Source organism: Chiroxiphia lanceolata, chromosome 3 (genome assembly GCF_009829145.1).
Source record: "Chiroxiphia lanceolata isolate bChiLan1 chromosome 3, bChiLan1.pri, whole genome shotgun sequence".
Taxonomy (NCBI): Eukaryota; Metazoa; Chordata; class Aves; order Passeriformes; family Pipridae; genus Chiroxiphia; species Chiroxiphia lanceolata.
The window spans coordinates 27,761,877-27,787,182 of NC_045639.1; the positions used below are offsets into that span (position 1 = coordinate 27,761,877).

At 40.8% G+C, this 25,306-nt stretch overlaps 2 long non-coding RNA genes across 3 annotated transcripts in view; one reads left to right on the plus strand and one right to left on the minus strand.

Moving 5' to 3' along the window:
• The window catches only part of LOC116784625, a 39,917-nt gene extending 27,491 nt beyond the window's left edge, over nt 1-12,426 (minus strand). For both annotated transcript variants that reach the window (XR_004356174.1, XR_004356173.1), the window contains exon 1: nt 12,278-12,426. This is a non-coding gene — a long non-coding RNA (uncharacterized LOC116784625). The remainder of the gene's footprint in view (nt 1-12,277) is intronic.
• LOC116784624 lies at nt 1,120-25,306 on the plus strand. Its single transcript, XR_004356172.1, has 4 exons — nt 1,120-1,741; nt 19,112-19,200; nt 21,350-21,455; nt 23,590-25,306. It is a non-coding gene; the product is annotated as an uncharacterized LOC116784624 (long non-coding RNA).

Genomic DNA, 25,306 nt, shown 5'->3' on the forward strand with positions numbered 1-25,306 from the left:
CCCCTCCTGAGTCCAAGAAATTACCTTTTAAGGTAAAAAACCAGTGGTCACTGAATATTTAACAGCTCTATTCACAGTCCTTTTCAGCATGATGCTCCAAAGGGCCACGGCAGACCACAATGATCAGGACGGTATCTACATTCGATACCGTACTGATGGGAGTCTTTTCAACCTAAGGCGACTGAAGGTCCACACCAAGACCTTAAACCATCTTGTCCGGGAGCTGCTTTATGCTGATGACACCACCCTTGTCACCCACTCAGAAGCAACTCTGCAGCGTTTAACATCCTGCTTTGCAGACGCTGCTGAGCTCTTTGGGCTGGAAGTCAGCTTAAAGAAGACAGAAGTTCTCCATCAACTGGCACCTCAGGATGTCTTCCTTCATCCCCATATCACCATTGGCCAATCAGAGCTCAAATCAGTCCAGCAGTTTAATTACCTAGGTAGCCTCATCTCCTCGGATGGTAAGACTGGCAGAGAGATAGACAACAGGTTAGCAAAGGCATACAGTGCTTTTGGAAAACTCCAAAAAGAGTATGGCGTAACAAACACTTGAAGAAAAGTACAAAGATCAGTGTTTACAGAGCCACTGTGCTGTCTACTCTCTTATATGGATCTGAATCATGGGTCATCTACCGCCACCACCTGCGTCTCCTAGAACGCTTCCATCAACGCTGCCTTCATAAACATCCACTGGTCAGATTATGTGACTAATACATCTGTTCTAGAACAAGCAGCAGTCACAAGTATTGAAGCCATGTTGCTGAGAACACAGCTGCATTGGGCAGGGCACATCTCAAGGATGAAGGACCACCACTTCCCTAAGATCTTGCTCTATGGTGAACTTGCCACCGGCTGCCGCAAGAGAGGAGCCCCGAAGAGAAGATACAAGGACTCCCTGAAACAACATCTCAGCCTTGGCCATATTGATCAACATAACTGGTCTACTCTGGCCTCCAATCGGGAAGTCTGGAGACACACCATCTATAATGCTGCTGATGCCTTTGAGAAAGCACGCAGGATCACCCTTGAGGAGAAAAGACAATGCAGAAAGAATCGTGCCCTGCAGAATTTACCACCTAAGGAGTCTTTCAGCTGTGCCTTTTGCAACCAGACATGCCTGTCTCGTATTGGCCTTTTTAGCCACCAGCGTGCTTGTAACAATTGTGGGTAAAGCCCTTCCCAAATCTTCATTCACGAAGCCCAGCCATGATGATGATGTAATGAGAGAATACAAAAGGCGCGATTTTCAAATGGTTGGTGTGCCTTTAGGTCCATGTGACCTGAAGTGCACCCAGCACGCTGCAGTAAAGAACTTCTCGCCACACTTTCTTTGTCCTACAGGTATATTTTTTCTGTTTTTAAATTTAAAGAAAGGATTTTTCCTACAAAGTCAAGTAATGCCTCTTTACAAATAAGCAGAAAGCCTGTAGTCTGGTAACAGGGACCTCATCTGAGAGATAAGAAAACAGCGTGATTTAGAGAAGGGACAAGTTGTGTCTTCTACCTTTTAGGTGAGTGTCCTAATCCATAGGCAATAGGTGATTCTAGGATGGGAGCTTCTCCTTCTGGGGCAACTTCTGTTGTGAAACAAAAAGAAAATAAGGCATTGAAAAAGGCAGTAAGAGTCTGGCCTTAAAGCTAGTCGACAAGAGCGGCCTTCTAGGATATCTGAGACTCATGAGACTCTGGCCTTCTGGACTCAGGATGTAATCTTGAACAAAGCTCTCTTGTAAGCCAGGTGAGTGCTTTAGCTACCAGATCCATTTGGAACATACGTGTCCAGTTCAATTAAGACTACAACAGGAAACTTGGTTCATCTGCTCCTGCATCATCTTTAATGGTCTGTTTTCCCTCTGACCCAGGTACTAGATCTAAAACTTACTTTCTGAAAAGTTCATGGCATCATCTCATATGAAATGGAGAAATACCTTCAGTCTTCTGAAATTTTAATGGCCTGGAAAAATGATTTCTTTACAGTTGTAGTGCTGTGTGGAGAACTGTAACAGAAATGCTAAGAGTGGTATGAATGTGAACTGTCTGAGTGTGGAAGTTCTGGAAGGGACAGAAGGTCAGAAAGCATAGAAGGCAGGAATGCCCTGTTTTGATGGCACCTAAATTAGCAAGTCATCAGGGCCCTGGCACACTACCTTTTCAACTTCTCAGAACATCCATGTTGAGAGACAAAGGACAGTAAATCCTGGTTACTCAGAGAGGTGGGATAGAATGGACAGGTGGATATTCGTCAGCTCCAAAATATAAAAAGGCATACGCAAAACCAGCACATGGTTGCCAACTAGTAATGCACATAGATGTGAGGAGGACTCAGTAGCTGATGCCCCTGTCCCCTGCATCACTGCAAGGAGTCCTAGCCAGACTGCCTGAGTACTCATGGCTTGGTGCTAGTGTGCTGGACAGACTGCTTGAACACTTGCATGCACACCCCCAGTGCCTTACTGCTCAGTAGGTTGCTTGGATGCACACATCCTGGTGCTTTTACATGGTTGGGAGAGCACATATGTGAATGAATGACATCTGTTTTGTTTCAGGTTTTGATTTTACAATAAAATTACCTTCCTCACCTATAGGGTTCAGCATTGAGATTTGCTACACTGTTAATACAAAATAGTCTTGCAAAATTTCCTACACTGAGTATCTCTGAAAATTTAGACTACCTGGCTTTATGGTCTTAAGTGATGCACATAATTTAATTTTTGTGGTTTTGTTTGAGTTGAATGATTTATATTTAAATAGTTTAAAAAGTAATATTACCTCATTAGTTTCATTTACAGCCACCGATTTAGACAACTCTTAAGCAATTCCCATGGGTGATGCTGAGTACTGTAGCTATCCAATCAGATAATAAGAATGAATGCAAATTGAGTCATTGAGCCAGTGTGGTTTTAATTAAGCAGAGAAAGATCTGTGCAGAATACAGTTTGCTGAGCAAATAGAGAGACTTGTTGACTGCAAAACAAAATTGAGTGGTGCTGTGTGGATCATTGTGACTTAAATTAATGACAGAGACTCTCTTATTCAAACATGGATCATCCATGCGGGTTTTTCATTGTAAACATTGGAGTGAATGCTGAAGGCAGTGCCTACCAAGTGGAAAAACAGATTTTTATTAGCGTGGCACTGAAGTTGTATATATTAAGAGGAAAACAAAAAGCCTGATCTCAGGATAAAAAGGGATTATGTATGTGTATACACTCCATATGTGTAGACATCTATGAATATGATTTTTACTCATTAGAGTTACAAAGTCATTTTTTTGATAAAAGGGGATAAATTTACATATATATGTGTGTATGTATAAATATATATACATGTGTATATGTATATCCCCCCATATGTACAGACATCAACAAATATGGTTTTTACTTATTAGAGTTACAAAGTTATGCCAGCAAGCATAATTATGACTTAGCACATACTTCTCAGTCTGTGTTTGAAAGGATATTAACAGGACAATGAATAACGGATTGATTTGAACAGTCTAGAATCTATGGCCTTTTTAATCCTTCATAAAATGGCGTTGGTTATTACATTATCGTCTTCTTCTGACCTTAAAATGAGGTTTAAAAAGAGAACTGACATACATCATTGCAACCTTTTCATTTGCCCTCTGTCATAACTGATGGATGTCAGATTTGTTAAGGTGGATAGTAGGCAGGCCTCAACAACTACAATACCTGAGCTTGGATTTTATTTATTCCACTGGCTCCTTTACTTGTCTCCAGACAAGTTATCTAAGCCAAAGTTTCGAAATCATCAGCCTAACAGTGGTATTGCACCATCATCAGTGCTCAGACACCACTTTGGGACCTTTGATCCAAAATCACAAACTCAAATCAGCTTTGCCTAACCAGACCTCTGATGCTTTCAGGGAGCTCATTTTTTGTGCTGCAGGAAGGCTTAGTGACATTATTCAGTGGCCTGCTCTCCTATCAGAGAGTGTATGTGTAAGGCTGAGAACATGTATAGGGATAAAGATCAGAAAAACTAAAATTAGCCATCACCATTAAAGTAATTATTTTTCTGAGGCTCTTTTATCAGTTGCCACTGTTAATGGCACCCCTACCTGGATGGCAAGACATAACCTTCCCAGGAGAAACACTCTCCCAGGCAACTTCAAAAGTTTAGGGACCGATCTGTGCCTTAGATGCTGCTGCCCTACATCACTGCTCTTGAACCAGACCAAAATGACTCAGGACCTCCTGTTGCTTTAGAACAGCAAACCCAAACCTTGTGTGGAGATCAGAGGTGGTATATTTTTCTACAGTTGCCTCACAGCAGCAGCCAGGGGTGAAGACTTCAGTGTAAGAAAGCTAATAGCCAGGGAGTATGTGGGCTCCTTCTATAAACCCTCATCAAATCATTTAAATGCAGTGTCCACATCTATTCACTTCTAAAACAGGACCTGATTCAAAGCTCATTTTTCTCAAAATACAGTAAGGTAACAGTATATTTTGGATTCACTATATTTTTTTAACAAAAGGTAAAGTCACTTTAACAATAGACTTCGTGCCTCCGTGTGTGTGTATGTGTATGTGTGTGTGTGAAATGTGTATATGGGCTAAAAAATCTGAGCTCTTGTATGTAAAATTTAAAACAAAGTGGTTTTTTAATAAAATGTTTTTTCACTTTTATCATTACTTTCTGACTTTCAGGAAATTTACTATTTCTACTTCCATTCAAAAAGAAACCTGTATTGGAAAATACATAAAAAAAAGAAAATGCAAAATAATTGGCATATTTCAGCCAGCTCATCTAATAACACTGCAGATTTTACTTAGGCATTTCCTTCCTTGAAATTTGTTCTGGCATTAATCTGCTGAGAGTACCCTCTGCTCCAAGGGCTCCTCTGGGCTATAAAAGCTAGTTTAGGAAGGACACATTAGCTCTTCTCCCAGCTCCAGCACACAGGGAAAATCAGGAGCCCACCTGGTGGTCGCTAAGCCCTGGATAGTCTCTGCTTCACAGGACCTAAGAGGCACAACACAAATGACACTGGCTCTGAGAAGGCTCTGGCTCACACTAAGAGTTGTTGCGGCCCCTGCAGGACTCCAGAGCATGACTCCAAAGGTAACTAGATAATTTTCCTCCCCTGACTGCAATCATTCCTCCCTTACCTGAAATGCATAAACTGAGTAACTGAGTGTAAAATCCTTTAGGTCTCTCTTCAGCACTAGGCTGTAGAAGCCCAATTTCTTCAATTTCTTTTTTTTCACTGTGAAAACTGGGTATACAAATCAAAACCAGTACTGCTGGCTCTTAAAGATTTTACTGTAAATCACAGCCACCAGTCAGGCAATCACACATTACACAATAAACACTTTTTTTTCAAGTTTCCAGCTCTCATACTTATGAAAACTCCAGAACAAGAAGCCCAGAAACCAGATGACTATTTTAAAAGCTCTAAGGCACTTACTTACTTAAAGAGAAAACTCAGGAGTTTTAAGTCAATCATGATTCTGAACTCTCAGTCATGATTTTTGAATACTCAGGCTTAGCAAAGGTAGGGAAACCACTGATTTTGTAGCATTAAAAATTTTGTGGGTGCAGTCCTGAATACAGTTTTGGGCATACACTGTTCTTTTACAAGCACTCTGCATAAGAGAGAGGAAGAAGAAACAAATATTGTGCAGTGGCTTTTATGGCAGCTGCCCATTTTTAAACTATTTTGTGGAATGTGTTAGAACAATAACACTTCTCACTGTAAAAGTTGTAACTGTCTCAGGGAGACACTAAGTTTGAAATGCTGTCTTTGAATGAGAGTTTGTCAAAGTCTATTATTTTCTTTCATTTTAATAGATTTTCTTTATGGCTCAGTTTTTGTTTATCTCTCTTCTTTTGTCTTACTACCTCTGCAGCCCTGCAGAGCCTCATGATCACAACAGAGAGGAGATCATGTCCATATCAAATAAGGTGGTTCCATAAATCTTGAGTCATAGTTGACCAAAAATATTCAGTTTCCCTTCTCTGGGTATATCCACCAACTGTACATAACTTCTAAAACTTATGCTCTTTACCTCAATCTTCTTCAAACTTTAGTGTAAGGGACATCTCTTAGTTATCACAGAAGTGCTCACTGGACTGTGGCTTTTTTCACAAAGACGGAACTGGAGAAATTCCATAAATGTTGCCAATCAGACTGTTGCTACCAAAGGCACACATCATGGTTAAAGCCACTGTTTTCTGTCTAGTTCTGTGTTACACTGAGAAACACAGGCTTGGGTTTTTTCTTAGCAATAACTGTTCAGTCAGAAGGGTCTTAGCAGTGACAATGCTGGATCGGAAGACTGGATAGTTGGGACAATTTCAGCGGGTTCTAAAGAGCTAAATGGTCAAATACTGCAGCCAAGACATATATGCTTGGAGAGAAAACAAGATAACAAAACTTGAAAGAGTGCTCCATTTCCTTTCACACTTCTCTGTGACCATCATAAAAACTCTGTGCTGCAGAGACTATTTACACATGGAATATCTGGTGTTGATTTTTTTTTTGTCAGGTAACTGGATCAAATAATCAGTTAATAACAAGCAGAAGTAAATCTCACATGAGTATTGAACCAGAAATTCCTGAGGACCAGAAGTATTGTCTTAGGGATCAGTCACTTTCCGCTTTAGATATAGGTATTCACTGGACATATAATCAGCTAGTATATCCCAAGAAATAAAGCCACTCTTGGAATTGACACAGTAACAGACTGTCTTTGATTTTCATGTATTTTGTTTTCTAGCATATAGCTTTTCAAATGTTACAAATGCTACAGTTTTAGCAAGGAAAGAATTTTGGTTACTTTGAGGCTCTCAATCACTGTCAGCCACTAACCCTCTCCTCTCTCACAAGATTGTAATTTTCTCTAAACATGCTTTGTTTTGAATCAAAAAGCAAAAATCCTTGAATTTCAAACAGAACAAATGAAAGTTGCCAAAAGAACCTTTGGAAAAATTGTGCATCTTTCTTTTCAAGAAAGTATCTACACCTCAATCTAAGAATAATTGCAACAGCTTTTGAAATTCCAGGATCATCTCCTTCCTCTTGTGACAAAGCATGGAGTAGGGAATAAGTAAGACACAATCTCCCACATAGTTAATATTTCTTTTCCAGTGACTAAACAATGCAGGGCTGAAGACTACTGTGACACCCAGAAGGAGCTAAATACTTTGAGAACTGCCTGGCTGAGGAACTCCTGATCCTTGAAAACAAGCAGTCATGTAATCTTGGTATCAGCTTATTTCTTTGTGAACCCCAGTCCTTGACCTGTGGTGTCATCCCTTCATTAGCTTCAGCTCTGTCCTCTTTCTCACTGGTTGACTCCAGTGAAGTTCACCTGGGAGGCCTATAAAGCATGGACTTCATGTCAAGAATGCCTTTGCCAGCACCACTTTTCAGTGCTGAGCCTTGACAGTCACAAACAACTTCCAAGTCCCAACGCAGTTGCTCTGGCTCTGTTCAGCATTCACCCTGTACCCAGAACAGCATAGAAAGCAAAGCTTAGTTTGGTCATTTACAGTCAAACAGAGCACCAGCATCTTAAGCAGTACCTCTGCACTTTCAGGGTCACAAGGAAATAGAAGTTGGTGGCTTATTTATGTGACATAATGTGCACAGTACATCAAGGAAGTGACATTGTTGAAGTTATCAGTACAGGAGCATTGTCCTGATAAATTACCATCACATATATATTAATAAGAAACAGAACAATGGATACTTTATCATTTACTAATATTTCTTTTTGGTCAAGCTTGATGACTGTATTAGGATCAGGGCCTAGGAATGTTTCTGTCAGGGAGAAAATCTGCTCACATACAAGTGAAGCCACCTGCCTTTTCTGAAAGTTCAGTGCAAACTCCAGTTTGTGAGTTATGTAGTTGAATTTATGCAAGATGCAACACAGCCTTGATGTGTTGCTCTGTGACATTTACCTTGCTCATCATGTTTTTCATCATCACAGTGGGGAACAATGCAAACACTGCATCAAAAGGAAATAATGTGAGGAAAACTGCCTGGGTTTTTGAAGGAACCCACTGCAGTATTAGGGAAACACTGCAAGGATAATGACTTTTCTGTCCTTTGGTGTGATTAAGCGCATAAATGCTCTGGGTTTAAGGTCACATTGGTAACTCAAATGTTCTGGTATTTGAGGCTGTAGGATATATGTCAGTTTAAATCCAGATAGCCAGGGATTAGTATCAAGGCTTATTTTAATACAGAAGCCACACAGGATTAAAGGAACTACTTGCTTTTCTTCTCATACAGAGAGGGTGAAAATAACTCCTGAAGAGCTCAAGATTTATGCATCATTTGTTCTGATGCTGCTAAGTAGAGCATTGTGATGTCTCTCTGTGTAAAGGTGACCTTAATGCAGCAAGAGTACCCCAAGATGTTTATCTGGCCCCTGTCAAGACATGTGAGAGATGTGAAACTGTATTTAAGGGCAGATTTATAGCACCAGCAAGAACCTGATTAAACTAAGAATTCTTCAAGGGTTTTCTGGCAAAACTCTCAACACAAGTATTTTATTTAAATATTTATTGAATTCTGTACTGTGCCTCATAAAAGGCATTTGTATTATTTAAATGTCTTCCACATGACTATTTATGAGTTCTGCTTCTAATCTAACCCTTTTGATCAAGTTCTCTTTATTTTAAATTAAACCTCTACATTGGGATTATACTGTTTATTGCTGATTTATATCCTAAATCATTGGCTTTCTACAGTTTTCCAAAATAAGACCCAGGCTGCCAAAGGCTGGCATGACAGGGTTTCTGCTGAAGCCTGCCCACCAGCAGATGAATAGCAGTCTTGCGTGGACACATGCAGATTAAAATCCCAGTAAGGTCAATAGCACCACTCCCCTGTTGTCATTAGGGAAACAAAATCTCAGACTCAAAGAGTTTAAATTCAGCTATATCAATTATGATACTCTAGTCTGACTTCTTCCAAAGGACTGACCAAAAAAAATAACCCAGGAATTCCCATTTAAAGCCCATGACTCTCCTCTGGAAAGTAGTCAGACTTCTAGGAAGACATCCTTTCTTGTCACAGAGACTATGAACAACTGGGAATTCAGTACACCCAGTACTCAACTATCCTTCACTGTTAAAAACATGCAGCTACAGCCTGAACTGTAGTAAGCCTTTCAGATACTCATAACAGGCATCACAATTCTTCAGTTCAACCAGTGCAGCTGTGTGTGTATGTGCATACTCTGTACTAGTTTGGCGTAAACTTCACCAGGATAAGCAAGGCTTAAAGAGACACAGAGTTAAACTGGTGCAACATCATCTTTTTAATGAAACTGATACAATTCCTCTGTGTAATGAACTGGTTTTGAGATCCCACTGCCTTGTCTGCATCATCATTTATACCTACAAGAAATGGGTACCTTACCAAATCAGCAGAGGAGATACTTATCATCAGATCAAAAGTTCTCAAGGCAACTGGAAAATCAAGGCTAATCTAATAACGACTTAATGACCTTCCTGTTAGGTTTCCCATTTTGAAAGCAATTCAGGAAATGGCAGGGACTATAGGTCAGTATGATCGATCCCCACAGGCCTCTGAGTATGGTGGGAAATTGGTTATTTGACATGTGTCTGTTTCCATCCAAGTTTCTTAGCTAAGCAAATTCCTCTGTGTAAATAATCTCATCAAGTGACAAAGGACAGACACTGTCCAGCCTGTACTCTGTATGCAAGGTGCCAGAAGTTCTAGGACATTGTATCAGTGGATCTCAGTGAAATGAAATCCTGTCCAAGAGTCCACATGACTACAACTATCTTACTAAGCACAGTGAAGGTCCTTGCTACATCCTCCAGTACAATAGCACTGGAATAACTCCATACACTGCAGTACCCTGGTGTCCTTCCTACTTGAACAGTTGATTCCTATCCAGCTCAGTAAGCTACAGTCCACAAAGGCTGTCAGCCTGCAAGAGAGAGAGAGCACTCAGAAGATGCAGTATTTCACAGATTCACCCCTGGAACATGGCAGGGATCAAGCTCCAGCTGTGACACACATACAGTGTGCCAGCTCTGCAACTGCTCTGCAGGTCACTGTTAGGGAAGGTGTTAGGCTATGGAAAAGGCAGGAGAAGGTGAAAATTGATTGAAGGTCTATTTAATGTCTTCTGCTAGATCGCCTGGCAAACATACTATGCCAGAAAGGTCTAGTTCATGTTCTTTGCTCCTTCAAGATCTCCCATCTGCAACATGGGCTGCGGGGAGGAGTGTATGCTCCACAGCTAGCTGCGAATAAGCAGAGATTGTATTTGTCTAAGAACTCCCCTTCCCGAGTAGCTTAAATGGCCTGTGAACAATGGAGTGCAAATTCTGGCCTTGCTGTCTCTCTTTATCCTCAGGAACAGGGAGTGCAACACATCTGTATGTTTTGAGGTAATCAGAGGCCACAATGCCACGCACAGACACATGAGAGGAACTAGGATCTGTCATAGTCCATTGGTTGTCAACTATATTCTGATACCTACAAGAAATATTATCCCTTGCTTTGTAAGAATAAGCTTATTTACTCAAGCTTTTTATATGAGGCATGACTCTAATGCTGTCTGTCTCAGTTACTCTGCAGGAAATCTGCAGTCTCTCACTGAAATTATAGCAAGTCCCATATTTGCTGTGTATATGTTATGTAAGAGTTACTATTCTGGGCTATGCTAAATTTAAAAGAGAAATCTATCAGGGACTCCTACCAGCAACTTGGGCATTGAAATGTTCAGAAGGATCTCCTTCTTTGATTAGGCAGATTGTGAGCAAAAAAGCAGAGTTTAGAAGCTTAATTTAAGTCCCAGTTCAAGTCGAAAGAGAAAATTGTAAAGCCCTAGACAAATTGCCAATGATACTATCATCTAATCTACTCCCAGAATAAAATTTCGGTTACAGTGACATGTAACATTTATAAGGGGGCATATCCTGAGGCCATTCACCAATAGATTAAGTTTCTTACATACACTGGCTAGGGAGGGCCTGTTGGGTAAGTGATATAAACCATGGACTGTCTACATTCAAGCCACATAAGCTTACTGTAAACTCATGAAAATAAGCTTTCTTCACTCGTGAATGTTCATGGCTTAGGTGGGGTTCACTCAGAGACCTTGTACTGCTTTACCTCCTAGAAGTGATTTTTAACTACTTTTGGTGGTAGTTAAAAATGTCAAGTGAATCCCACAGAGTATGTGATAGATTGTTTGTTGCTTTCACCCTATCAGTATTTTACTAAATAACAACAATAATTTGATAACAACTTAATTTACCAGTGCTAAGAAAATTAAGGAAAAAAAAAAGAGCTAAACAATAAAAGCTAACAATAAGAGCTAAACAATTTTCAAATGTTTACTGGCACTTAAGTGTATGGCATAAACCTGTAGAAACCTATATGTTTTGATCAATGTTTGTAACACAGTGAATACACACTGTCTCTGAAAACTTTTCATTCAATGACATAGGACGGCAGACTGCAAAAAGGCTTAAATAACTCTTTTTGGAAGGCTTTAGCAAGAAGCTGGATAAAGTGAAACTCCCCAAAGGATGATGCTGTGACAAACAGGTCAATACCTGAAACCGTGACTGATCCCACTTTGCTATCTACCCTACTCTAGGGTAGTCTCATTCAATTCAAATTCCGATCCAAAGGCTATGTAAGCCCTCAGAAGGCACAGGAGCTTTCTCTCCCATGTTTCCCAAGCCTCTCTGTGCCTGCTGTGTGTTGGTGTAGCCTGGCACAGGGGAAAGCCCATTGAAAACAGGGGTAAATCACCTTTCTCCACCAGCCTCTGGGTGACACCACTGACCGCCACCAGCATTTGAGGAATGATGGAGCTGGTCATCAGATTATTTTTCCCACATAATCACTTACAATTCACCATGTTATCAGAAAACATTCTCACACACCAGCCTAGGTCAAATAAGGTGCCTGAGGAATTTAAATCTTGGTGAAACGCTGGGAGCTCTGTTTTTCACGTGCAAGGAGTTGGGTGCAGGCCCAGCCTGAACACTAGTAGTATGTATTTATCACCCTGCTTTTTTACATGTTCGGCAACTGGTGCGTTATAGTATGAGCAGCAGTCCTTTGCTCTCGATGTGGTTTCCACGGGGAAGGTGTAAACCTTCTGATACGCTTGGGAAGGAGCTGAGGCTCATTGAGACACTCGAAAATCCCCATTTCCATACAGCACCGGGAAGTATCACAGCGGGGCTAGGGAAGCTGCTGCTGCTCGCTCACTGTGCGGAAAAGCAGGCGGCCCTACAACACTTCGAAATGTTTTTATTTCTCTCCATGACAAGAAAGACACCGCCGTCCTCAGCCGGCCCCGCTCCAGGGCTGGCGGTGCCTCGTCTGTCCCGTCCGGCTCCTGCCACCAGCCCTCAGGAGCCACAAGATGGCGCTGTGGGGGGCAAGGAACATGGCCACCGCACGGGGAGGGAGCTGCGGGAGCTGGGCTGACACCCCTGCGGCACCGCGGGGCGAGCTCCTTTTCCTGCCGGAAAGCTGCTGGTTGAATGCAACCCAGAGACTCGGGTGTGACAGCCCGTGCCTTGGGCGGGGCTGGGCCAGCACCTGGAGCTGGTCTCAAGTGCCATGGGAGGAGAGTCACTGCGCTTGCTGGGACGCAGGCTCAGCAACCCAAGCACTCTCCAAAGGACTAGAAGACCCTTGCTTATGGTCAAGCAATAATAGCTAACACGTGGAACACACACACAGCTCCTCTTGTCACTCAATTTTCATTTTTCTTTTTCTCTCATTAAAGAAAATAAAGAATCTTATGAAGGTGTTCAGCCAAGTCCTGTTGCAGGTCAGCAACAAAGCGGGGCAGAAGCAGCAGGCCACTGAGCTGCTGGCCCTCCTGGGAGTGCTCATGCTTCAGCTGGGATAATCAAAATAATCATTGCTGCATGTAGCCAGAACTATTCAAACAAAAGCTGTCATGGAGCTGAAACCCAAATGTGATTGAAACCCTATGAATCAAAAGCAGCGATATCCCAGACAGTTCTGATGTGCTATCAACATTAACAAGGCTAACTTGGATCTTACACCTCCAAAGCATTACCACTGCAACTCGTAGATGACAATAACTGTGCCACGTTTCAATCCAAAGAGAAGATAAACATCAGACTAAAGAAAAGAAGGTTTAGAGACAAGTAGTTGCACAGAAAATTCTTACTTTTTATCTTTTAAACAGCAGTGAAGCTGTATTGAAAAGTTGCAGCTCTGTAGTCCATGAGTAGCTGCAAATTGCAGATGCATTAGTGACAAAACTCTAAAATATACAAAAATCTCTGCACTTTTAGAACACTGGCGCCATTGGTGTAACTTGTGTTGGGGGTCAGTGCCATAGCTGGGATTTTAATTTAGGTCTTTTGCCTCTCAGCCATCCTCAGCTTTGGTAACACTGTTACCATAGAAAATTATCCCCATGGGGCCAGCTACATCTTTAGAAATTTCCAGGGTGGGATTCCCCTTCATGCTGAAGTGGTGTTCAGCTGTTTAGAGAGCATCATACCATATCTTCTTCCCAGGACCCTTCTGGGAATTGCATGATCCAAAATCAACACAAAAAGGAGTGGATGGGCTTAGGAGGACACTTAGTACTCCTGGAAAATCTCTATAAAATTATATATTCTTCCTGACTGTTCCATTTTCCTGCAAAATCATCCTGTCAGAGCATCCATCCAGAGTGGTTTCTGGGGCAGTGGTGGGGCGGTGGTGGAGCAGAGGCAACCTCCTTGTGGCTACATCATCTCTCAGATCCCTGGAGGACATCTGAGCTTGCAGCAGCTCCACTGTCTTCAGGGTAATCCTGTGATTGATCATGGAGGCATTTCTTCCCTCTACCGTCCCTCCTGCAGGTTTTTCCTTGTGAAGGGATGATCTAAGCTCATGTGATTTGGAATTCAATATTTTTACCCTAATAGCAACTGTAGTGCACTTCCCAAGGGGAGATAAAGAGTTCTGCTTCACTGCCACTGTTGAGCAGATGCTTAATAGTCTGTACAAAGTATATCTCTGTGCCAAAATTCAGGCTTCTCCTTTAAGTAACTTACAAACTAGCCTTCTGGAAATGCCTTCTGCTTATTTAAGTGCCAGCGCTGCCCTCATCACTGGAGGAGGAGGGGAGAGAGCCGAAATATGAGGTCATGTTCTAGTCAGGTGACTGCTGCAGCATCTGTCAACTGTGATACAATTACTAAGCCATAACTGTGCATTTATGACATTCAAACCTGCTCAGCAAAGCCTCTCCTCCTCTCTGGTGCCTTTGCCCTTTCTCTACTTAGGGATCATCTTAAAAGTTCCCTAAGCAAACCTGCACCATGAATCACAAAGCATATATTTTGGTGTTCATGTTGTACCAAATATTGCATTGTACCACGAAAATCACATTCTAATTAAATCCTTTCCCTGTAAAAACCTTCAGGGCAGTCTCTTGGGTGGGACTGTTTGGAGTGGCAAATTTAACCTCTGTGTTTCAGGAAAGCTCTGAGCCTGCTAGGCTGAGCAGAAGTGAATGCTCTCTCCTGCCTGGAGGAGCTTGGGTTTGAGACCTTTTTCCAAACTATCTGCATGATTCTCACCTCAGCTGCAGTGTGGCTGCATAGGCTATGAAATCACTGGATAAAGTAGTTTGGGGTTTTTTTTCGGTGACTCTTTCATGATAGCTACAAGGATAGCCAGATCCGTTGTGAGTTACGTCAGGAGATGCAGCAGCACACCAGTGTTTTCTCTCTCTCTGCAGCTTGCCTTCTGTATTGCAGACTCAGAAGCATTGCCAGCACAGTGTGGACACATTCCCATTGTTTACAAGTTTCCATTTTTATCTGGTGAGCTGTGGCAGAGAAGAATGCATACAGACTGTGTACTGGGTAAACCCTGAATTATTAGAACCATAGGTATATTTAAATGCATAGGATCCAGCAATATCCAGCAGTATTGGTTGCAAGTAGAAAATTCATTGGAACTGTAAAAGTCCTTGTAGATTAGTTCCTGTAGGATACAGATTAATCACTCTATTAGTGATATGCAGACTTTTTAGGAAAAATATAAGAACATTCATGTCATACAACATCTCGTCATCAACAGAGACCACGGTCGATGCTTAGGGAATGTTTCTCTCGGAAAAGTGTTTTTTCTTCCAGAACATTGTGGCATTTCTTGGCAAAGTTGAACAGTTTCCTGAGTCGGAAGTTGCATTTGGATCGTCATATTTAATAGCCAAGGGTGGAATCATCCTCCACAAATCTTTCCAATATTTTTAAAATATATTTATCCATTTTTGCTGCTACAACTGATGGCTATGAGTCACAACAGTATTAAGCACCATGTTTAAGCAATTGTTTTCTGATGGTTTAAAATGTGCTGCCTGGCAATTTCTTCACTTTTCAGTTCACATCAGCTCGCATTTATCTCATATGTTAAGCACCATGAAACTATTAGTCACCTTTGATGAGTTATAAGCTGATGCAGTACTCTCTCCCCACTGAGCAGAGAACTAGAGAGAAAAGGAAGCAAGCTATTGAACTGGTGGGAAGAAGAACTAAGACTTTTGCTGGCAGCATTTGGGCTGTCTCTGACACTGGTACTGGTGATGTGGGAGATGAACTGTACTCTGCAGCTACCCTACAATACCCATCATATACCTCTAAAAAATCTGGTAAAGGAGGAATGCAGAACTTCTAAGACTGTTGTAGTTGTTCATTGGTAAAGGTGAACAGAGGAGAAAAAAGTTCACCAACTATTCTCCTTAAAGCTTTGAATCCCTTCTGCTTCTACAGACCCATTGGAGGGAAACTAGACACTCAGGTCTAAGTTCCTTCCCATATTTGCTAGCTTGAAGAAGGACACCTACTCAGGTGGCAGTGAGCAGAATGTTAAGGCAAGCTAAAGATCACAAGATGAACATACTAAAGTATGTTAAGGATGTGTTGGCCAGTAATGCATCAGGATGGAAATGGCAATCACTGGGAAATTTGTGATCCACAAATAATTTTTACAGAGCCTACAAAAATTGGCAGAGGCTAGTTGATTAAGATAATATATATGGGAGAGATTTCTGTGAATGCTGGCAAGGGAGAAGTTACCTGGACCTTGAATTCAATTTGCTAGCAAAATCCTTAGTGACTAACCCAGCTCTGTATCAGTAACAGTGAGAATGAGACCATCCTTTACATACCCAAATTTGAATCGGCCTCATCCAGTGCTTTAGTGTTTTAATTAAAACGTGTGCTATGAATGTGATGTCTGCAACCAACTGGGGACAGAAATTATATCACATCCTTTGGGAGAAAATGGAATTGTATGTCTGTACATACTTGACATAACAAGAAAATTCAAGAAAAAAGACCAGAAGAAAAGAAGTGCAGGCTTCATATTCACTCCTAGGTATAGTTGTCTAGTAGGGAGCATGTAAAAAGTAACATGGAAGCTGAAGTCATCCCCACAGTATTTAATGAATTAAGAAGTGCTATCAGCCCAACCTCTCGCTTTGGACTGTTAAGTGCAGTTCAGGCTGAAGACTGAGTTCTGAGCGTCAGCTGTAAGTTTGCACTCTGTCCTTTGCTTGTCTCCTTGTTGCTTCCAGCTCTTCCCTTGCATTCCCCATCCCTGCAGAAGCTAGGTTTTTCTCAGACTGAAATCTCCTTGAAGAAGGCAACATCATATTGTAGGCCATAGTATAATAGCTCCTCCAACTACAGCAGGGTCTCCATGAGACGTGTTACTATGAATGCCTTCATTTGTATATGTCATATTTTGCATTTGATAAATAAGCTCTGCTATGAGAGAGATTTCCAGATGCAAGAAATTCTCTGAGAGCTTCCTTAATAGAAAAAGCATTTGATGCTTGAAAGAGCATAGTAACAAGTTGGCACTGCATCTAAGCCTTTTATAACAGTTTAATTCACACCCTCTCTCCAAATGTAAATTAATCCAGATTGGGAAATGTTGGAAATCTGAAGCAGTGTATGTAATTTGGTACTAACATAGGAGTGGGGAAGGAAGAATAAAGGAAAACATCCTGCTCAAACCCTTATATGAGCATTAAGCCAATGTTTTTAAGCCTGCTAGTCTTGAGGCTAATAGTACTGCTAAATCCAACAATCAGAAACTGAGTGTCAAGCCTCAAACTTCCACGACCAGACCTGATGAAAATTCCTCTAGTGTTTGAAAGTTTACAATTCAGCTTTCCACATTTTCTTCAAAATCTGGAGGGCAAAAGTTTCAATTAAACCAAAGTTAGGACTTCGGAAATTACTCCAGAGCACAGATTTTGAGGCAAAATAAACCTCTCTCAGATCTTAATAAAAACAATATGGTACAAAAATATCATTCTTGTGAAAAAAGAGCTTGCTGTGCATGTAGAGGAAAAACACACGTATACAGACTGAATCACATTTGGAAATGTTTTTCTCTGTTTACATGGATATTCTGTAACATGGTTGCATCTTTTTAAACAAAAATTTCCCCTCTAAGTATGGCTTTTTAAAAACCAGGCCACTTCCCATTAGAATGTTCCTAGGTATACCCTACCAGAGCAAAGGCTGGCATCCTGCAGTCAGTCACACAGGTGGCAGGGCACTTGCATAAAAGCTGCCATTAGCATAAACACTCCTCTGCTGGTTCTGATTATTGCACTTAACTCTTTTCCGTTCCCTTTTGAAAGGATGGGGGTATCAAGCCCACACCCTGGAAGCTGTCAGAGGTGAGCCTGTGTTTGGGTAGGTGATGCAAATGAGATGGAAGGTATTTTGGTTACTGCAGATTACCATCTGAAAAAGGCATGACCTAGCAAACAGGACTGATTCACCGTGGCTACAAGAGAAGTAAATTAATGGAGATAGCAGTGTTTTGTAGTCCGTATGTTAATGCAGCACCACTGGATGAAAACACATAAAATTGATTTCCACATAACTATACTGCATCCAGCTCTACTGCCAGGAAAGGACTTCAGATGTTTAACTCGATTGATGTTGTCTCTGATTTTGGAGTACTCTATAAGGTCATTCATAATTAAGGTCATTCATAAATACAGCATTTTTACTGTGTTAGAGTAAAGCAGACTATATTACTTTCATCTGATGTCTTTACTATGTGCAGTTGTTTCTGCAAATGCTCATGTCCCTGTGTCCATCTGTCTGGGTTTCTTGTGATTAGTAAGATACTGGACATCCATACACAGGAAGCAGCAAGGTCTTTATTGTTTCCAGCTAGAGGACAACACAAAGAATGCAGTTCCCTGTCTCAAAATATTAAGCAGACTTTTCTACTGTCTTTTTTTGGTAACATGAAGCAGGATGGCGAGTAAGGGAACTGAGGTTTTTCTGAAGCCAGCATATAAATCTAGAACAACTCTCCAAGCTTGAAATTAAAAATATTTAAAACAATTACTCCCAGCATTTTGATGGTCAATCCAGTGAATGGATGATCATATTATTTATTTCTGGGAGAGGAAGGGGGCACAAACTGGAATATGTGAGAAGCGAGAAGTCCAGTTTCATTTAAGAATTTGTGAATTCAAAAGCAAGCCCATTTTCATCTGGGAAGAAATATTTTGCATGGCTTCAATCACACTTAATCACTGGTTGACACAGAAATCTTCCTCAGGAAGAGCGTTGGAGTTGTCCATGCCTGAAAACCTTTTGTTTCTCTCCTGCACTGCTCAGCTGCACAAAGGCTATGTAAAATTTATTTCCAAAGCAAGATTTACTTTGTTTGAATTCATCTGCTGACCAAATTCAGATATCACAAGAGCTGATGCAAATGGCATGACTCATGCCACTGCTGAATTCTTTTCAAAATCTATGACTATAAGCCAAAGTCTACATCAGTTTGATCTTCCTGAGCTCTTGTTGTTGCCCAGCATCAACTGCCACTTTCTGATGATGGTTTAAGGGGTGGAAGGAGCAGTGAGTTTGGTAGCAGTGAACTTGTGTATTCACAAATATGTGAACTGCTCAGGTGTTTCATCATCCCTAAGTTGGTATGACAATACCAGTTTTCCAATGGAAAATATTTCTTCATGCTATTCTTTAAAAAAATTCCTTTGAAATGCTTGAATTGACTTTTAAAACATTTTTTCTTTGCCTTTGTCACCAGAGAATTTCTCATCCATCCTGAAAGGAGAGTTTTCAGGTTATGGAAATGGAAGGTCAAGAAGTTGCAGTCACCTTTAAGAGACAACTGTAGTATGTAGTTTACATCAGAAGATGGAGGGGGTGAGAGGTGTGCATCCCCTGTTTTCACTGACATCACTGATCCTTCAAGCTCTATTATCCTGCCAACATTGCTGGCATGCCACATCCTATTATAGAGCTGTAGAACTGAAAAATTAAGCGACGAGTTCATGGCTGAGTTTTGACAGAACTTGAACTAAAGGATGAGATTATCTGTAGTCCTAGGTCAAAACTTCAGCTTCAGTCTATCTTTCATCCATATGCAGCTTGAATCCGAGTTTTAAAAGGTATTCATGTACCACACAAAGAGCCCACTCAGGTACTTTTGAGAATTCAGCTATAAAATGGGACAGTGAGATCCACTGAGTATTTTGTGGTAACTTTTTCTCTTTTTTCCCCAAAGAGATAGGAGCTGAGCTCAGTTGAAAACTGGTGCAGTGTTTGCAGCTTTAAACAGTTATACATACATTTTAAAAAAGTTGGTTCCTTTGTATATATCTGCTAAAGAAGCCAGCTTATCCTTAGCTCAGCATTTTCTGACTGTCATTAAAAACAGAACCCATGAGAGCAATAAAGAAAATAGCAAAATGGTGGTGAATTGAACACTACCACTGGTATAAAAGAGCCAGTCAGCAGGAAAATGTTCAAAACCAACCAACCCCTCATACACAGGAAAAAACCCAACCCAATCTACCAGTGCATCTTGTCTTTACTAGAAACTTCAGGACTCCTGTATCTTCAGAATTTTTTTCTCATTGTGAATCACAGATGAAGACATTGCAAAGATGTTCTCTCAATTATATTTTAGAAATCAAGGAAAGAGTGAATTTCAGGTCTTTAAAGCATCTTTCCTTCTTACTAACTGACAAAACCCCTTAATTAATGCAGAGTTGGTTTTTCTGGCAGTAGTGGGAGCTCTAATAAAATATCAGCTTCAGCAAAATTCTGACTTTTTGAAGCCAGGAAATAGAGAGTTTAGGTCAACGTTCAGGCAACCTTTATTTTTTCCTCCTGGGAGCTGGCAATGGAAAGAGGGAACTGGCAGTATTTGCTGAGCTGATTATTGCTGTGTCAAATGGTGGAAGATTTAGTAAACTATGATAGGAAAGATGGGAGGCCACACCTTCAGATGGGGCCTCAGGCCCACAGTGCTCATCACTCCTGTGAGTGACATACATACATATATATATATATGTATATATACACCCTGAGATAGCTGCATGCCTCTTTTCATGACTGAGTTCAGTACTTTGAATCAGCACTGGGAAACAGAGTTGGTTTAGCCACTGGCACTTGTGCAAAGTAAAGTAGGGGAAATATTCTGTGGGCTTAATAATACATGTGTGACTAAATATTGTTATCTGGTGAGTAGGGGGGAAAGATAAAATTTAATTATTATGGTTGTTTCTAGGAAATTGGGTCAGAGCATGCATGTAAAAGGAAGTGTCACTTTGAATACAGTCCACTTTTCCAAAGAGAAGGTGTGCTTGTGCAATACTTAGTTACATGCTATGTTCTCTGAAAGTCACTCACTGAAAAGGTGAATTATTTCCATTAAATGTATATTGAGCACTGCTATAAAGGTTGAAGTGGCTATTGCTTTATTATCCTCTGTATTTCCTGCTTTCTCAGAGATTTGAATTATGCTGAGATCGACTTTATGGAAGCAAGTGAGCAGTCTTAACCATATGTTAGCAAAGCTTTCCAGCAAAGTAATGTTTTTAATAAGGACATATTTTTGTAGATCTCAGAGGTTCTTCAGGTGCTTGTAGTTACTATTGCAACAATGGCACTACTAAAATGAAATAAACAGAGCACTGTGACTCTGAAGCCCTGTTCTCTCTATTGTTATATGGAAGGAGGTTGTCACCACCCACTGAAATCTTTGTCATATGAAGTTATCTGGTTCCACGTTGATTACAATAAACAGCTAAGAAGAAAGTGATGGGTCTCCTCTCCCTCCCGTCCATTTCCCAACAGGATATACATAACCATATCTGAGAAAATTCCCAGCACACTCTTCTCTTCCAGCCCTATTAAACCATTAGCTTTTTAGAAGCTGTTAGCATTTAAGGAGTTTCTCATCCTTCACAGTGAGATACTTACAGCCCGTGCTGCCCTGCGTATGCTGGATTCTCCAAGCCTGGATTTCTGTCCTCAGGTCTGTTTTTTGAATCTCCTCCAGCATTCTCCACCTGCCAGATGACATGACAAGTTGCTGAAAAAAACAACCAAAGAAGGACCTATCCTTTCCATCTCAATGCAAGGTGGGTTCAGGTCCTAGAGCAAGACTGAGTGGGGGTATTGCAGAGTTACCCATCTCTTGTTCTTCACCCCCGTTTCCTGGCACGAGTCAGAGGTGTATATATCTTAGCACCCAGAAGAGGCTGTTCTGATGCTATGGTGACATATGGAGCCATAGAGGTGACATCAGCTGAGAATGTTAAGTGCTTAGTCTTCTCTTCTCTGCCTGGGAATGGTGGTGACTCTAGCTGTACAAAAAGCCTCACCATGATACAGATTTTATTTCCAAGAAAATGTCTGGTGAACTGCAAGGAATTGTCACTAAGCTGGCCTTAGGAAAAGAATTGCTTCTTCTTGATGCTTAGCCCAGTGCTAAATAGCTGAGTAGAAATTTAATTCTGTCAGGTTCTTTCATTGAATATGAAATAATACTAAAAGAGCTCTGACGTAATTTCTTTTATATTTTAATACTATATCTTGAAATCCAAGATTTGTCAAGAAACCTGTGGGAGGCAGGTGCCCTAATCTCACCAAGTATCCAATGGATTCCCTCTGGTGCGTTAAATCCTTGTGTAGAAAATTGAATGTTATGTTGGCCTGAATAAAACACAAGCTTAATTTTAGGCATGGGCCTGGGTCTGTGGACATCTCATATTTGAAATTAAGTACCCTCTCAGAGGTTAACTGAGCCAGACATTTCTGTTCCTTTTCTGATTGGCTGTTTCTTTTTTCTCTTTTTCTTATTTTCTCTTCTATCCCTACTTTTCTATTCATAATTTCCTCATTCTTCCATCTGCCTCCATTTCCTGCAGCATCCTCCACCCTGCTCTAGCTTTTCCTTTCTTTTTTTCTTCCTTTCTTCCTAAGGAATCTTCTTTTCCAACTGTAGTGGAGTAGTCCTAAGAGGAACTGGTAAACAGCATGCTAATGAATTTGGCAGCAAACACTAATTTGGGAGATATTACAGGTGTCAGCATGGGATAAATAACCCTAGAGAAAAAAGAAAAAGATTAAGTTACATCTTAAGAAATGAATTTGGGGGAAATCAATCAAATTCACAACTATTTCTTAGGAAAGAGAAACCTGGAAAGAAGGGTATGACTCTGTGGTTTGCATCTGCTCGATCCTGTTAATTTGAACCCTGACTTCAGTCACTTGCTCTCCTTTTTATGTGTTGTACAGTCTTTGAATTTCTTCAGAGACAGAGCCATAAAATTTGCAGAAGACAAACTGCTTCCCCCTCTATATTTGAGCAGTTTCTATTCAACTCAAATATTCATCTTAATTGAGGACACAAGACTATTGTGACACAGTAGAAAGAATATTAATAGTAGTGCAGCGACACAGCATTGCAAAATCATACATATTCTTGGAACGTGTATCTAAAAGAATCACAACTCGGAAGTGGACGGCACTTATTAAGCAGTTGTACTTGGACGATGATGTTGAATCCTGGCTTGTATCAGAAATAATGTGGCCAGCAGGACTAGGGCAGTGAATTATCCCTCTGTACTGGTGCACTGGTGAGGCCACACCTCGAGTACTGTGTCCAGTTTTGGGTCCCTCACTACAAGAAAGACATGGAGATGCTGGAGCATGTCCAGAGAAAGGCAACGGAGCTGGTGAAAGATCTGAAGCACAAGTCGTACGACAATCAGCTGAGGGATGTGGGGTTGTTTAGTCCAGAGGTACCCTAGTCAGAGGGTACCCTAATTCTCTCTACAACTACCCAAAACGAAGTTGTAGAGAGGTGAGTGTGAATCTCCTCACCCAAGTAACAAGTGATAGGACAAGAGGAAATGGCCTCAGGTCCCACTAGGGGAGGTTTAGATTGGATATTAGGAAAAACTGCTTCACCTAAAGGGTTGCCAAGCACTGGAACAAGATGCCCAGGTAAGTGGTGGAGTCACCATCCCTGGAGGTATTTAAAAGGCATGTAGATGGGGCACTCAGGGACATGATTTATGGTGGACTTGGCAGTTCTAGATTAACAATTGGTCTTGATCCTAGAGTTCTTTTCCAACCTAAATTATTCTATGATTCTATGCTATGCTATTTTACCATAATTTAGCATGCCATGAGGGAGGATATGTGCTATGCAGAAGATAAAATTTCACTTTTATGAATATTTTTGAGATTTGTCTTTGTTCTAATTAGGAATTCAATCTGGAAAATCTTGAAACACTTGAAAATTCCTTAAAAATCCCCCAAACTTCTGGAAGAAAAATTAAGCTGATTGAAATGTTTAATGATGGCACCTTTTCATTTATGATACACTGTATTCTAATGCTATGCTAGTTTAAATTGAAACCATAGTGATTTAGAAATTAAAATGTTTTGCTCTGAAAAAAATAAAAATTGTATACTTTGAAGCTGCCAGAACATTTTTATGCCATTCTTAAAACACTTTCACAGAATTGACATGATTTCAAAAGGTATTCTTCTTGAAGGAGCTGCCTTTTCAAAGAAAAGGTTTCCACTGATGTATTTTCTTTGACCATTTTAAAGCTCCTGCACTACACTTATTTAGAAAAAGCACATGGAGTAGTGATTGTGACACTTTCCAGTGGTTAGTGCAAATTTATTTTTAAAACATTGTATCTTATTCTCAGCAATGAGCTCTTGTTTTGGTCCTGATGCCACTATTTTGCTTTGGTCAACTGAAAACTCCCATCTCAGTTACATCCACGCAAAAAGGAAGGAAATGTTAATAAAGGATCACAAGCTGCATAACAGAACGAGACAGTTCAAGAGGCTTGTGCAGGAGCTTTCCACGTAGTGGACTCTTCAGGTTGGTCCCTAAAGAGAACAAGTGATATTTCCCCTGTTTGCAATATTCATCCCCATTCTGAGAAGAGAACTGCCACAGGGATAGTAAAGAGACAGTGTGCTCTAACATTCAAATGACTGCAGTAGATGACCTAAAATGTGTCATCCTGTGTTATTCTGATGTCATATATTGCATGCCTTTGCTCGGAAGTATCACTATGTTCTTGAAACACGTGAGGTAAGCAAGCACACAGCCGTGACCCTTTAACTTGAGAGGAAATTAGTACCAGTGCTCTTGTAAATGATTACAAAATTTTGGGGGATAGAGTAGAAACTGACATTCAGAAGGAATTGGATCTACAGCTATCAAATGGCCTATCCATTTCTGGCACATTAGAAATATGTGGTTTGTTTCCTCTGTATTAGCTGGGATAGAGACACATTCTCTGTGTTACCCATAATCTTGGGTAGAGAAGCAAAACTGTAATGATTGGATTCATAAGCTGTAAAAATGGTTTTCTCATCATTTATGACAACAGTAAATCATTCAGACTAAAAACCAGACTTGTGCTATGTCCACTCGGGTGTAACCTTCTACTGCTTAGGGACAGCTCTGCTCGAGGATGAGAGATTGATTGGTCTGAAAGACGATATGATGCAAACAGGGCATTCAGATGACATCGCCCTTTTCATTGACTTTCCTAAAGACTTAACATTCCTTGTAAGTCTAAAAGTTCTTTTAGAGAACCATAAACCATGGCTCCAGTCTTTCACAGAGAGGGATGCCTAAAAAATTAATCCTCTGATGGAGTTTGTGGGGCTAATTTGAGTGTTTTTCATACATCACTTTCAGCTTTGACTGTGACTTGGCATTTTTAAGGGTGTTTCCTCAATATTGGCTACTTCCATGAAGTCATTTCACCCAACATGGGAAGATGTCCACTTTTGTAGTGAGATGCATGACCACCCTCTAGTGATGCACAGCAACCCAGTGACAAAGTGAGGCACCATGGCTTATCTGACAGGGTGAACAGGAGGATGTGGACGGAGAACTGCTGGAGTGTACTCACAACACAGAGTGGCAGCAAGTTGATGAAAATAACTA